This window comes from Ammospiza nelsoni, chromosome 2 (assembly GCF_027579445.1).
Source record: "Ammospiza nelsoni isolate bAmmNel1 chromosome 2, bAmmNel1.pri, whole genome shotgun sequence".
Lineage (NCBI taxonomy): Eukaryota > Metazoa > Chordata > Aves > Passeriformes > Passerellidae > Ammospiza > Ammospiza nelsoni.
This window is the reverse complement of record NC_080634.1, coordinates 25,956,454-25,972,090: the sequence shown is the minus strand read 5'-3', so window position 1 is coordinate 25,972,090 and position 15,637 is coordinate 25,956,454. Positions and strand designations below refer to the sequence as shown.

Genomic DNA, 15,637 nt, shown 5'->3' with positions numbered 1-15,637 from the left:
GGGCCAGAATTTTGATCTCAGTAATGGAATAAGCAGAGAGGAAAAATGTCTGCAGATACTTCAAGCACAGTACTCTTCCAGAGTGCAAGTGGAAAACGCAGAGGCCCTGGAAGGATTGGTTCTTTCTTTTTAATTTCCAGTTCTTTAGGCATCTTGAAGCACATGGTGTGGGTTTGATTAAGGTATAAATGTGTTGTCAGGCTGGGGGTTACTACATTACCATCCTTTGAGTCACATGATTAGGAAGGAAAAGAGAAGAAATATGGAAGTGGAAAGTGAAGTTTGGTGTACATAGTAGTCAGCATTCACACATCGCTGTCACACTGTGTGACCTGAGGTATTGCAGTTATTTCCTATGTAGGTATCAGTTGCCTTTTTACTGACAGCTTCTGGAAGAGTGATGGTATTGGCTAATGGAGCAATCATACTGCTTGTCAGAGAGGAAAAATTATTTTTAGACTTGTCTTTTATAACAACACCCTGAAATGGTTGATGATGCCTAAAAGAGGCAAAACAGAAGTCAAACTGTTATTTCACATACCCTGTTTTTCCAACAGAAATAAGTAAAAAAAAACCTCATAAAATGTGGAAAGGACACTACAGATTCACTCCCAATCTACTCTTTTAGATTCCTACTCAAAACTTGGTAGTTTCCAGGGCTGCATTTAAATCCTAGGGCACCTCCTCTCTTGCAGACCATGGTATGTTCTACCCTGTCCATTCTCCTACAGTGGCTGCATCATTCCTCCTCCACTGTTCAGCAGAAATTACTCTTTGATGCAGGAGCTGTAGCCTAGGTTTTTGTGACCACCTGTGATGTTTATAAGAGAATCTCTCCTCTATGCTGCCTTTTCCATGGGAAAAATTATTTGCTGACCGAGCCAATATCCAGCCCATTGCTAACCAATTCATTAATGCTTTCAGATTATGGTGAGTCCTTCTCCCACCTCAAGCAATTGCAGTATGTACTAATGAATGCCTGTTTAGCACCTTCATATTGTTTATGTAGTCTTAAAGTCACTTATTTAACCTTTCTCTTTTGATGGTCACGCCTGAATGTGCCTTGCACTATTGACACAGTTATGTGATTTTTGAGGCCAGAAGCAGATTGATTTGAAGTTGCAGGAAGAGAAATAATGTAGAAATTAGCTTTTCCCCTTACTTTCGAATCAGAAGGATACTCTGGATATGTTAAGACATTAGTAGGTAAAGTTACTGGGTAGCCAAAATATTAGGAAAATCCTCCAATAACTTCTGTTTTATGTGTATTGATGTTTCTTGGTGATACAAAATCTTTGTTCCACCTCAAGAAGGTAATGAGAAGACTACTTCTCATGAGGTTCATTTTTATCAGGACTGCTGAAGGTTGCAGTCGAGGAGAAGAATACACTTTCAGTAATTTTCTAGAAACAGTTAGCAAGCATTGGAATTTAAGTTTTCTATGGATTTGTGTTGTGGTTGGTTGACTTCTTGACTAAGAAGGTGTGACCTCTCACTGAAGTATTTCCTGGGTTCTGAGGTGTATTTATAAATCCAGTTCTGTGGTGCTTAAGGTATGAACTTGTACTGTTGGTTCTGGGGGGGGGGGGGGGGGGGGATTAATATCTCTCTCTACCCCTGCTTGTTTCCTTTTTTTTTTTTTTAATTTTATGAAGTTTATAGGAATCAGTCTTTTTATTCAGGGTGATAAGCCTTTAGCAAATCTGGTTGAAATTGGTAAATTAAGAGTACTAGTGAGAGGTTGTATTCAGGCAGCACAATTGTAGCCTGAGAAAAAGCTGGTGTCCAGAGACAGGATATCTTTAGTTATTCCAGGCTCAACCAATGATTTGCTCTATGACCTTTGGCAAACCACTTGTCTCTTTATGCAGTAAGAAAATACTGATTGATTGAATCGATCTCTGTGTGGGATGAGGGTAATTTTCAGATTCCTGACTGAGGATCTCAAGGTTCTTTATTGCCAAATACTGAGAAGGTAGAAGGTAGTGGTAAACAGGCTGTCAATATTTTCTGAAGATATGCTGTCATTCGCCTTGATAATGATTCATACTGAAAGATTTAGGCAGGTTCTGCTGTTTGAATAATTCAGGTGAAAATGTTTTTCTGATTCCAGGACAGTTTGGACTGTGCTGCTTGAAGAAGGGAGACCTAAGATCATTTGTGGGATTGAAAGGTTTACCTGAACACTACCTTCCCATTAATAAAATATCCAGAAAATTAGGAGAGATTTGTTTAACTCTTCCTGTGCTATCTGTGACTTAGTGAAATTTGCCACAAGAGAAACAGATTACTTAAATTGACTTGCTTGGGGTGTTTTTTTGGTCATACACTGGCAAATTTGTGAAAAGTAAAGCATGAAGGCTTTTTTCATTCATGCCACCTGTCTGTAATATATGCTGGAGCCTTCTTTTCTTATTTGATCATGGGAGTGATCATGAGCCATGCAGTGAGAAGCTGGGTGTTGGCATCAATTACAGCACACAAGTATTTAAAAGTCTGGTAAGTCAAGCCAGCTTAAAGCTTAAAAGCAAACCTTTACTAGACTGGAATTGGTTAGCAATACATATAGCAAATAGTTCTTAATCATTATTAGCTATTACCACTGCATATTCAAATAGTTGGTTGTTAAGATCCCGTATTTTTCCAAGCATTGCTTAAAAACTTGCATCTAGAAAATTAACAAATGGTATTTTGACCAGCTGGAAGAATAAAAATCGCTGTGTTTCTTAACACCTTTAAGTTTAATATTAGATATGAACATCCAGTGTTCTGCACCCACCAAACCAGAAGTTGTCCACCATACCTTCCAATCAAATAGTATTGTAGCATTCAAACTGCAAAGGGACTGGATAAGAGAAAAGAAAAATAAGAATTCCTTAAAATAAAAAAATAGTAAAGGAAACTATGACAGCATTATACTTGTAACCTGAATTGTGTGAATTTTAAGTTTTCTTTTATAAGCCATATCTGATAAAATGAAAGCACGAAATTTGCATTAAACATGACAAAATTTGGGATTGCTACAAATTTTGTCCCTCAAAGAGGCCTACAATGTTATGAAAAGAAAAGAACACCTGCATTTTTTTATATATGTGTGTATATATATATATATATCTATGTGTGTATAAACAAAAAATTCCAAAGCAAAAGTGCAGAAGTTTCTTTTCAGTCTTCTTCACCCGTCCCTACTTAGTCCTTTCAGACTCCTTTTTAGACAAAACAAAAAAAAAGGCATGGATTTCAATTTTTTGGGCTGCAAACTCTCTTTGAAGATCACTTCCACTTTAATGTTTCTGGTTTCTGGCTTTCAAACAATTGCCATTTTACCTAAAAGGGCAACATGTTTACAGATTGTATGTGAAATAATTTTCAAGAGTAATGCGTTTCCTGACCATTTCTATTTTTAGCACAGTGATAGCTCAAAGCTAAGAACCCTTCCTGATTGAAACTGTACTTTTAGCAACTTAAGGATGGGGTTCTTTCTTTTTTCCTGATATGGACACATCTATGTCTAATGTGGGAGACATCCTAGGAAATGAGAGACAATTCTCCTCTTATTCATAGACGTGAGGCTTCTCTCCCCTCCAGATTAGTTTGTGTAGTTTTCTATTCAGGACCTAACTTGGGTTGCTTTCAGTGCAAAATTAAATCTTGAATGTGCTTTTAGCTGGTTTTGTGGGGGATTTGTTGTTTTGTATTTTGGGGTATGGGGTGGTGCTGGTGGAGTTGTTTTCAGGTGAAGTTTAGGAACTGGAAATAAGGTGAGCCAGAGCAGTGTGACTAATGGTTTTTCTGCAGGCCATCAGCAAGTATCTCACCAATGGAATGTGGACTGTCATCCTACTTTCAGACAAATGGTAGTAATGTATGACTCTTCAGAAGTCCTACAAATATCAGTCTGGAACATTTCATTAGGATTTTAAGAACAACAAGGGAATGCAGATTTAATAGGCTAATATGTTTAAGTGGCCTTGGTACTATCTTATGTAAGATGGTGGCTTGCGGAGCTAGGAAATAATTCTGTACGCATTTACTGTGTAGTAGTTCCTTCTTTTGGAACTTTAGTGTTGCTTAGAACTAAGAAAAAGACAATTTTTTTCCTGTAATTCTCATTAGAGATACATTTATTTATTTCTGTGAACATCAGGCCCTTCTGTAATGGTTATTTATTGTAGTATATTTAATGCAGACTTCCAGTCAATGAGAACAGAAAAGAGATCACTGACTACATAAAACCTTAGGCTGGTTTCAGTTATAGCTTAGGAAATGGAAAGTTTCTTTCTTGCCCAAATATGAAGCTCAGTCAGTCAGAAAATATGGACATTAATGTCATAGGGCATTGTTAAAGTGTAAAAACTTCAGCTACAAGAGAGAAATGCATGAGGGAGAGTTTTGTGTCAGATGGCTACAGCAGAAGATCTGGCAGCTGGACTTCAGAATTCTGCTACAGCATCTCCAGATCTGCTGGGAGAGTAATGTATCTATTGTTGGCATCACTGAACCTCTTAATGGAAAAGAAAGCGTATTTCTAAAGAATTTTGAGATTCAAGGAGGAAAGGCTGAATTTGCTTGGAAATTTTAGCCCTGATATTGTACCAATTGATTACAGGGACAGTTGACTACATGTAATTGAAACCAAACCTCCATTCACTTGATGTTAAATAATATGGTATTTTATATAATAGTCTCTCTTAGTACACACAGATGCATAATGACAATTTATAGGTACATGCGACTCCTAGAGTGTTCTTTTTATTGTAAACTATTTCCCTAAATTTTGGCTTCTTATAGCATTTGATTCTTTTGCTTGCTTACATTAGAATAAATATCCAGCAATCTTTAAAAAGGTAGCACAGAGTGGAATAGCAGTTGGTGTTTTGTATCCTGGCAGGCTTCATGTATTTCACAAGTACTTTTACTGTGGAAGGTACAGGTTCAAATTTTGTTCCTTATGCATTGTTTAATGGGGCGAGGGGGCAGCAGAGTATGAGGTGGTGCTGGCCTGAATTAATTCAGAAAGAGTTCCTCAGCACATGCAAAGAAATGAAGCAGTTCCTCCCTGATAGACCCACTTCCTTTTTATAGTTATTGGTAGAGAAAATGCTTGAAGAGTGTTGAGTTCTTTCTGTGGGAGGTGCAGAGGAGGGAAAAAGAAGAGTTTCAGCTCTTCCATACAAATTACAGGTGGGTTCCAATTTGGTAAATGTGGTAAATGTAGATGCATCTCAGTTATGACAACAAAGGTCCTGAAGGATTTATCCTTTTAATTCTTTCAAGGCATATTGAAGAAATAAAAAATTTAGTTGTATAATATGTAAATGATCCTTTTCTATTTATGAATATTATTTTCACTGTCTCAGCAATTGGGCCTGAAATATTTTTCTGGGCTTTGTTGCAACATAAAGGCATTAGATAAAGAATGTTCCAAAATTCAGATTGGCTAGTATTTGATTATATCACATGACTGAATGTTACCAGTTTTAAAATGCTTTTTTTTGTTGTTCAGGAAATTTTAAAACAGCTTTGATTTCAAACATGAAACTTGGCAAGTGACTGGTCCACAATGTGTTCTAATCACTTCTGGTATTTTGGAAAAGACTTGAAAAAGATTGAAGTTGTTGTTTTGTTAGAAATTTAGTTACCAATTTCATATTGAACTTCTCATCTTCTTTACCTGGAATGCAGTTAACATATGGTCTTGCAGACTTTGCCCAGAGTTAGTGTTAACATGATGGAATTTAATTTTGTGTTTTTCTGTACATGGGTTTTTGTTAGAATTTTTTTTTTACTGCTAAGAAATGATGTACCAGTTTTAATTCTGTAGTTTGGTTGACCACCAGGAGGATACATTTGGTCTCATCTGTTTAAACATAGATTATGGAACAAGTTGAATACCCAAACTTTTTTTTGCTAATAATAGCATTCTGTTATATGTTAGGTGTGTTTTGGTTTTTTGTGTTGGGCAAATGGAGCCAGAGTGAATTTTAGTCTTGGAACTTCGAGCAATTCAATTGCTGCAGAAGCCCCACGAACCTGGGCTCATACCATGTACTCCTCATCTTAAGTATCTGAAGCAAAGATAAATATTACATAGATTTAAGTGTATGCACTCTATATCTCAAGGTCCCTGGAATAACTACAAATATAATTTGTAATGGACCAGGCCAACCTCAGGGATGGACCTCAAGGATGCTGAGGTCTCTGAATCTAGTCCTGCAGTGTATTTAGATATATCTTTGTCTTCAGAAGATCGTAGCCATTCTTTTTAAAAATCCATTTTAAACTTATCTAGTCATTATGCTGTTGCTTTATTACCTAGATTTTGCAGGATGTGGCTGACAGTATAAAAATCTTTTTCTTGTTTTTACTAATATTGAAAGTTAATGGAAGATTGTTTTCTCCTTTTTCTTCCAGATATTATTTCCGGTCCTGACACAGTGATCAGTTGAAATCATTGCTGATATAGTCTCTTTTTTTTTCTTCTGCATTGTTTCTGGGGAAAAAAAATTACAATAGAGCTTTGCCAAATCACAGTGCAGGAACTGAACTTCCCTGAACTTTTATATAGTTCCAGCTGGGTTTGAATTTCTCTTCTTGTAGGATGATGTCTAATTAAACAAGAATTACAAGTATGGACTTTATTGGGAGATATTTGAGAGCTTGCATCAATGTTACATTAAAAGTTTAAGCAGCAGATTTGCAGTACAGTCTAAAGGTCTCCAAGTCCTCTGGTATTAAATTTGCAAAGATTTCTGAGATGAATGAAATTGGAGGGGGTTGGTAGCATTGTCCTTGTAATATTGAATCTCAATAGCCTGTACAATAAGATATTGTTCAGTATCCTCCTTGGGCCTTGAGCTTAATATGGCAGTTACATAAACTGAAATAATGTGAAACTTCTGGGCATGGTTTGTGCATGACGTTGTGCAAGATGGAGCTGGTTTTGGGATTCAGGTTAATGGCCTTCTGGCAAAAAAACATAAATAATGTGCTGAAGTAAAAGACTGCATTGATTTGTGCTTCTGCATATGGTGGAATAAAATCTGTCCATGTGTAATCTGGAAGAGGCCTGATACCACTTGTGATGCACCTGCTTGTATGAACTCAAAACTTAGTCTGTAGTCCTGACTTTGCTTTTTATTAATTTTATTTACTCTTAAAAGATAGCATGGGCCTTCTTACACATCAGAATCGCAAGTTCCTCCCAAGATAGACCTGTGGGGATAAGGCTTCTGCTAAGGGCAGCATGACAGTGCTGGACCTACTGTCCATCTAAAGTCTGTTGGAGCCACAGAAGCCACACTTGCACTTGCTGCTCCAGAGACCTGAAGTGGACAATGCCACCTCTGACTCTTTCCACTTCTCTGACATGAGACCCACAAATTCATGCCTCTCTGTAAATACACTTCCCTCCCTGTCTCTTTCTCCTGTGAAGGAAGTGTCACACCTTCATCCTATTCCCTTCTCTACCTGCAGCAAGAAAGGAAAATGGAATTTTTGGAGTGCAAGCAAGGCAGATTCTCACAGTGAAGATGGAGGGAAGCAGGTGCTGGTCAGGGAGAAGAAATGGGCTTAGGCTGCTGTGTGAGGGTAGAAGAAATACTGGAGATCTTGGGAGAAGATCAAAGGTCCCAAAACCACAGATGGTGGATTTCATAGGTGATTGAGATTACCAGGTACAGTCTCCTGATGTCGCATGTCAAGACAATGACCATGAGCAGTAAGTCAAGAGGAGGAGTTGTGACAACTTTCCTAAATTTCTTACAGTTTAAAATGTGTAGCACTCACTCACTCACTCACTCACTTGTTTTGCTGTCTCAAGAAAGAGAGCATTAGAAGTTATTTGGCTTATTCTTGAAGGGGCACAGGCAGGCAGAGTCTTTGGTGCTGGGGGTGCATTCTCCACTCAAGGAAAGAGCAAGAGGCAGGATACAGTGAACTTCACATCCTGCTGATACGGATGAGTTTATCCTGGAAATGGTCAACTGCTATGTTTAATTGTTCAACACTTTGGAATAGCTAGACTTCCAGATAAAGTTTTATCACTTGGACCTTCCCTGCCATATGTCCCATGAGATTTATGTGCATTGCCCTGGGGTTTTTCATTTCGTCTAAGTATGTTACTTTTCATCCAGGATCTTGCCCTTTCACAAGTAAGGGTCAGGCTGAATTTTTTGGGGGCAGATCTGTGAAGGAAGTGGAGAGGTAGTACCCATTTGAATGCACACAGTGTCTCTGTGGGAATAGCTCAATGTCATCTTCTGTACCAGAAATCAGCAACAAAATGGCTTTAGCTGTGCAGGGAAGTGGAAATTCAGGAAGTACAACTAAAAAAGTCCCCTGTTTCCAAAGAAGACTTTAAGGATGTCATATGTGATTACTCTAAACTTTAAAATTTTAATCATTAGTACGGATAGTCTAAGAAAATAGGCCAGATGATTGTCCCTTACCACAGTGACTGATATATATTATTTTATTTTGCTTTCCAAGGGAGCAAATTTCAGAACTTAGCCATACCAGTGCATAGTAACATGATGAATTCAAGCCAACACAGTGAAAACCTTCTATTTCTGAATTTGAAACAAAATTCTGTATTGGTTTTGGATAACTTTTTTTACATTTTAAGATACATTAAATACCACATTGTTCTGGCTTTTGCACATCACTTTAATCTTACAATTTTGATACCTTTTGCATTTGATGAATTTCTTTTTTCTGAATCATCTGTTTTGGATGCTGTCAATATTTACATTCTTTTTCTCATCTTTAATGAATCTCTGTAGTGATAATAATCCTAGCACCTATTGCTCAGCATCAGAGTAGATTCTTCTTTCTATTCTTTTGTAATACCATTGATTAATAACTCATTGCTTCCTATCTGTCAGACAGTTTTTATCCATCTTATTGTAATAGTATTCAGACCATAATTCTCTAGTGCCTCTATGAGCTTCCTGTGTGGTACTGTGTCAAAGGCCTTGCTAAAATCCAAACAAATTATATCCACCACATTTCCTTTATCCGCCCAGTTTGTCACCGCACTGAAATACCCATCACAATGAAACATTTATTGATGTAAGTTTCTCTGTTAAACCAGAATAAATGTGAAGGTTCTGCTGTGATTATGTGATAGAGCCTGCTTCTTAACAGGTATTATCATTTTATGCACTAAAGATAATATGAGCCATGGGAGATGATACCATTCAGCAGGAGCAGTGAGGCTGTGAAGATCAAAGCATTATGAACTTTGAAAAGAAGTGGGAGAAGCTTATATGCTACAATAGCTTGCAAAGGGCATAAGTAAAGTCTTCAAGCTGTATTCCAAGAGATGCTCAGCAAATATCAGCTTCAGAGCTGCTTCACAAAAAGCTGTATCTTTAGAGAAAGAATTGTTTGGGCAAGGCCTCGTGAAAGCTGCATGCTGTCACTGTTCCTGTTCCTTGGGAACATAAACAGGATCTAGGGACAGCTTGTGCAAGAAAACAGTTGGAATAAGGAATATCATGGTTTTCAGCAGCCAACTTGATTACCATCATCGCCCCTGCGTAGGAGGAAAGCTTCAAGAGGTATTTAGAAGGATGCTGGGTCCCACCTAACTATAACAGAACTATCCATTAAACTCCTAAACATTGGGAGCCCAGGTCAGATCCTAAGTGCAGCTATAGAGACCAACTCTTCTGTGGGTTGAGAAGTTCAGCTCTCGTGCTTTCACAGCTGGGCTTCTCAAGTGCTTGTTGCTAACTCTGTTAGCAGGAGGAATAAATGAGGGAGATGGACTGTGCTGTTAAGGGATCCAACATGTTTAACAGGTTTGAGAGCCCTTGTGGTGAAATTGCATCCAGTACCTGTTTCCAAGTGACCATTAGAGTGGATTATGCATTGCAGCTTTTATACAGTTGATTCTCTCTAACTTTTTGAAACTGAGATTTCAAGGAGTCTCAGTCTTCACCCAAAGGCAGGTTTTATCATACCTGAACAAAAATAGTTCAAATACTTTTGGGGGATGTGGGGTGTGTGTGAATTGCAGCCAAAAATACATCTTTTTTCCTGATTAAAATGCTTTTCTAGCTGAAACAGCCATGGTTTGGAAATTAAAATTTGTAATGGGTGTCATCTTCACTGAGAAAGTAAACTCGAAGGATGAATGCCATGAGGACGACAAAATCTCTGTGGGCATTCATCTTTGCAGTGAACCAATAACAGATAGAGATTTACCATTTTGACAAAGAAACCTTCAGTCTCCTGTTGTCCATTCCTGCAGTGGCAGGAACCCTTGATCCCAGCACAATGCTGTAGGTTGCCCTCTGTTTCTATTCTGCCAGATTACAAAGCCCCCCCACAAACCCTGTGACTCTGGTTTGAGCCACAAATGGTGATGAGTTTGAAGGCAGAGCTGGAAATAACCTAAATTCCAGCATATTTTTGAAAGTGTAGTAAGAGCTCCAATTCAAACTTCTTGAGAGGATTTTTCAATCACTGCTATTACTTTTTTTTTTCTTTTTTATTCTCTCCACTCAGGACAAGGAACAGGTGGCAAAATAAAGCTGTTTATAGAGAGTTAATACCAACTAAAGTGCATTCACCTAAAAAAAGCAGTAAAGTAGTGCTATATCTGTGTTAATAAGATTTGCTCTTTTTTTTACCAGTGAGCCTGAACAGAGCTTTGTGCTGATGTGTCTATACTGGTTCCAATTCCTGAATTTGTATATTTGTTGCTAGATGAGGTACCTGTACAATTGACTTTCCTTTTTCATTTCTGTGACACAATTATTCTAGGCCATATCTTAAATAATTATTTTGATTCTGAAGTTGGATTGAGGTCTCTTAACTGGCCCATGAGTGTTTTTGAATATTCTCCTGAAGGTAAAGGGCTTGTTTTTCATTTTTGTGCATCCATTTGTTTCCCAGTGTGCTCCCTTTCCCTCATTCCCTGGTTGTTGAAGACAACTTCCTTAATATTATCAATGAGGTTTTTTTCCTTGAGGAAGGACATCAGTATTTTGCCTTCTTTAAATAGTTACTTGTGGCAGTGGCTTCATTGTTGATTTCCAGCTCAAGAAGTGAGCTTGAAAAAGATCAATTGACTGAGGTTGTAATTTCTATATCTAGAAATGTCTAAAGATATCAAAAAGTGTTATAATGTATTTTCCTCTAGTCTTCCTTCTCCTCATAACTAATCAGCTGTGTACGACTCTGACCTGCTCCAGCTGAGTTAAGGTACTCAAGGAAAATTAGAGCTATACAGATATGGAACTTCTTTATTGCTAAGAGTTTGCAGAAGGCTGACATCTTCTGAAATGTTTCCCGATTAAAAATTACACATTTTTCCCTTCTCTTTAATTTTTTAGATCGAAGGAATCTGATCCTTATCAAAGTGGTGAATTAGACCATAACCATGAGTCAGGCAAAGTACAGTCATGCAGGTCATGAAATATTGCTAATGAACTTCAGTCATTGTAGAGTTGGTAACTGTGAGGGGAAATCTCACAGTTTTCACACTCTGCATAAGCTTTGTGGCAAGAAGGAATTGTGAGAGAGCAAAGTGAAACCTGTTTACCTTCTGATATTTGTTTTTCAAGCCTTTACTAAGAGGCAACACTTGCCTTGTTTTTAACACTTTACTCATGGGCCTCATTCCTGACCTGCCATACTCCTCATTCTTGCAATTCCAGCTCTTGGGCTTCTCTCAAGGAAAAGTTCATTGACTGTTCTTGAGCCACGTCTCTTTTCTTTCCACAAGGGGATTCGGGCACCCCTTTCATGTAACAATCATGATCTCCTGCCCCACAAGTGTTAAGCATCCTCACCTGTGCACAGGAAGGCAAGCTCTTACAGAGAGCTTTTTCCAAGGCTCTATTTCTTGTATTAGAAGAATCACGGTGTGTGCTAATTATGCCTGCCTTGAGGAGAGGGCCCACTTTATGTGCAGGCACTATGTCCTCAGGCTAACTTGCAGAGTAATGCCAAATGTTGCATTCCCCCCTTTCCCTGCCCAATCAGAAAAATGTGGGCAAAGCACAAGAGACTTCATCTTAAAACCACTAGGAAGATACACTGAAGAGCAGTTGTCAGGATTGTGCCCAGCATGGGAAGGAGGTGCTGTGCCTTTGACAGGAGACGCCCATGTTCGTTCTCTACAAAAAAAAAAAAAGGAATTTTGGACAAAATTCACTGTGGTGAAGTCCATGCACCAATTTATTCCTATTCAGGTCATTGGAATAGGGCTTCTCTATACTGGCTCTCTACACAGGGATACATTTTACCCTCAGTGAATGCTCTTTGTTTTCCCAGTTGAGGTCAGTTTTTCACTGCATTCATTAGAAGAAATAGCATTGGATTTTAAATACTGCTGCCCCTCTCCTGCCCTGCCAGCAAGCCAGCCTTACAGTCCTGAAGATGTTGAAAAGGAGTAAATTTGGAAGGGGAAGAGAGTGAAAGAAATGGAAGTTCAGAGGCTGAAACTGTTATCCCATATGTGGCAGTTGTGCTATTGCCTGCTGCTGATGGACTTAGCAGTTTTTTGCCTGGATTTCTTCACTACCTTATTAGGTTTCTCTACCTTATTAGGTGTCAATCAGGAGAAAGAAGGAAAGTTGCGTGATATAAGGTTGTCTAAAGGAAGAGGAACAGAGGAACATGTGTGTCAGGTGGTTCCTTCAGGAAAAATTTCATCCAAGCCTATAAGGATTATCTCGTGGCAGCATCATCCTAGTGCCTCTATGAGAGGGCTCTTGTTCATTCAAATGCTCAAGAAGTGTTTCTGGTTCTTCCTGTTCTGTCCACTTCTGTGCTCTCTGTTTTGCCTCCTGCTCTTCAATACCTCTGATCTTGACAGAGTGGAAAACCTAAACCTACAAATAAGTTTGTGAGCTTATTTTTGTTTGTGGTATAGGTGTGTGTATGAACATGTTTGTGTGACAGTATATTGTCTGGTATGCTGCATTTTATTTTAAAGATCCATGAGGATGGATTGAGAAGCCTCATATAAGACTGACATCTGAGGAATTGTATTTTTACTTATGGGAGAACAATGTAAAATTACACCTAGGAATTGCTCCCAGCCAGTGGTACATTTAAAAACAGTATTAGATTTGCACTGGGATTTATTTGACCGTCTCTGCGAGTGTGCTGCTGGTGAGGAGAATAGCTTTGACTTTGAATGGGGTAAATTAGGCAAGTTCTGCTGTCACCTTTTAAAAATAAAATTTAATGAAGTTTTGATTTGTTCCTTTAATGAGTCATTGGTACATTGTATGTGTCTGTGTATATTGCTGTATGGTTTGTTATTACGAGGCCAAATCCTGACAACTTACTGCAAAATTGTTTTAATTTATTATTAATATTTTTTTGTTTTTCTCGTTTCTCCTGGTTTTGGAGCCTTTATAATTAGATATAATTAAAACCACAGGTTTTAAACTCCAGTCTAACATTTAAACTCATATTTATGGTACAACCCCTGGAGTTTTATTGTCATTCCAACTATTTCAACTGCATTTTGAAAAAAAAAAATATTTTGCATCTGTTCGAATGCTGTGTCGGCAGCTACCACTTCTTAATCATCTGTTTTGCACAGAAATGTGACATTTATTTTACATGATAAGAAACCATACAGTTTTATAGATGAGCTATTTCATATCCCTTAACAAAGGGTTGCAAGGGACCTTTTGCCTTGTACACTTTAAAAACAGCTTTACTCCTTTTGAACTTGTCTTCCTCTGCTTCTCCATGCAACAGTCTGAAAGTGCTGCATGCTGTAGAACAAATTTGTAAAAAATGTTGTTGGCTGGCATTATGTAAAACCATATTTTCCCTTTTGGTGCGTATGTTCTGGTCCTAGCAGTGTCCTTGTTTTGCTGAAATTAACATTTTTATCCTCACAGTCTTTGGTATGTGGTGGTGTTTTTCTGTCTTTTTTAATTGTGGGGTTTTTTTTAATTAGTATAAGGTTGATTGTTAAAATTAAGTGGCAGAAGGCTTCTTTCCAAATTATTCAGAGATCTTTTGCTGAAGAAATATATTTTGCTACTCTCAATTGCTTTTTTCCCTTTTTCTTTCATTGCAAACTACTCTGGGAAGAGCTTCTTTTAACAAAAAAAAAGGCTACGCTTGACTGATAATGCATTGCTTTGGATGGTGAAACATTATGAAAGTTTAATTTTTAATTAAATCTGAAATACCAATTATAACTGAAAGAGATTTTAACCTGTTTCTTTTCAGACTGCCTGAAGTTACATTGTAGATGCTGAAATCACTGCACCTTAAAAACAAAAAGATTAAGCCACACTGCATTCCTGTAAGTAAAAGCTTTTCCGGTACCCTTTGTCCGTATTTTTCCTCTATATGCATCCAAAGTGTTAGCACAGTAGCTGGTCTTGGATAAAGGTCAGAGTCCCCTTGAATGGGATTTAGAAGTTCAAAGGATGTTTTATTTAAAAATTAAAAAGGAACTTACATCTTGCAGATCTTTAATTTCAGAGCACTGAATAGATCATTCTTTTCTGCTTTGTTTTGGAGAGTATTAGGAATACTGTGCATCTCTGTTGACTTACAGTTGCTGTCGCTTTGTCAGAGAGGATTTCTGCACGTTGGTGCAGAGATAACAGAAAGTAGCAGAAAATTCCTTATAGCACAAAATACAGTTTATTCTCTTCTCGTGATGTCGTAACAAATTCTTCTCCTTTGTATGAGGAAAAAACAAACAACTTTCTCATGACATCACAGGGGACTTCAGCTGCTTTAGGGTGCAGATGAAGGCAGAAATGCCTAATTCATCTCTGCTGTGACACAACAAAACAGTCAAAATAGCATCTACATCTCAGCAAGAAAGGAATCTTTTTCTAAGAGCATAGTTATTCCATAAATGCAAGTCAGATTGCACATCGCTCTGATCTACCCTTATTTAGAATCTGTTTATTGAATGTATTTGGGTTAATAATTAAGATTTGGAACTTCAGTGACTGAACGACAGGCATGCAAAAGAGGATTGGAAAATACAGTAGATTCAGATACTCTTAATCAAATGAAATAATATATGAAAAAAATCCAGAAGCTTGTAGAAAAAAGGAAAATTATCGATTTCAGTTGAACAGTACAAAGCTGTGGAATATTACAAAGCAAAGTGAGTTTGTTTTCTTGTTTAAGATCAAAATGCAGTCTGTAATGAAATCCAGAGCCTTCTTCCAAAGTGGTACTTTTATACTTCAGTTTTAAAATATTTTAACTATTAGAGAGGATTTATCATGCCTTTACCACCACCTCCCATCCCCCCATTTTAAATATATTTTAATGTTTTATTGTAAACTAGCTGGAGGGTACAGTTACACTGTGGGCAGCTAAAGCCTTCCCCTCCAGCACACAGCGCCAAGCATGACTCAGACAGGCAGATTGTGCCATTCTGGCTCTACTCCACTGTGTTTTTACATTACTGGCAAGGGCCATGCCATTGTGTTGTTTAAATATTGTGTATTAACTGCAGGCTGTGGCCAGTGAATGGTATTTAACATTTTCTGCTCTTCATTGCTGAATGTGAGCAGCTTCCCTGGCCACCAGAGGTTAACCTTGCAATTACACTGGTGAGCCGAGTTGAAAACAGTCGTGGATTTGCTGGGATCAGCAGCAATTTAAAGGGAGGTGTTCAGGG

The 15,637-nt window shown here is 37.9% G+C and overlaps 1 protein-coding gene across 2 annotated transcripts in view; it reads left to right on the top strand.

Annotated features, from left to right (window-relative positions):
• The window catches only part of ZBTB20 (zinc finger and BTB domain containing 20), a 473,031-nt gene that overhangs the window by 146,650 nt on the left and 310,744 nt on the right, over window positions 1–15,637 (top strand). For both annotated transcript variants that reach the window (XM_059466192.1, XM_059466193.1), the window contains one exon: window positions 14,215–14,290. The gene's annotated coding sequence lies outside the window, so the exon portion shown is untranslated. The remainder of the gene's footprint in view (window positions 1–14,214; window positions 14,291–15,637) is intronic.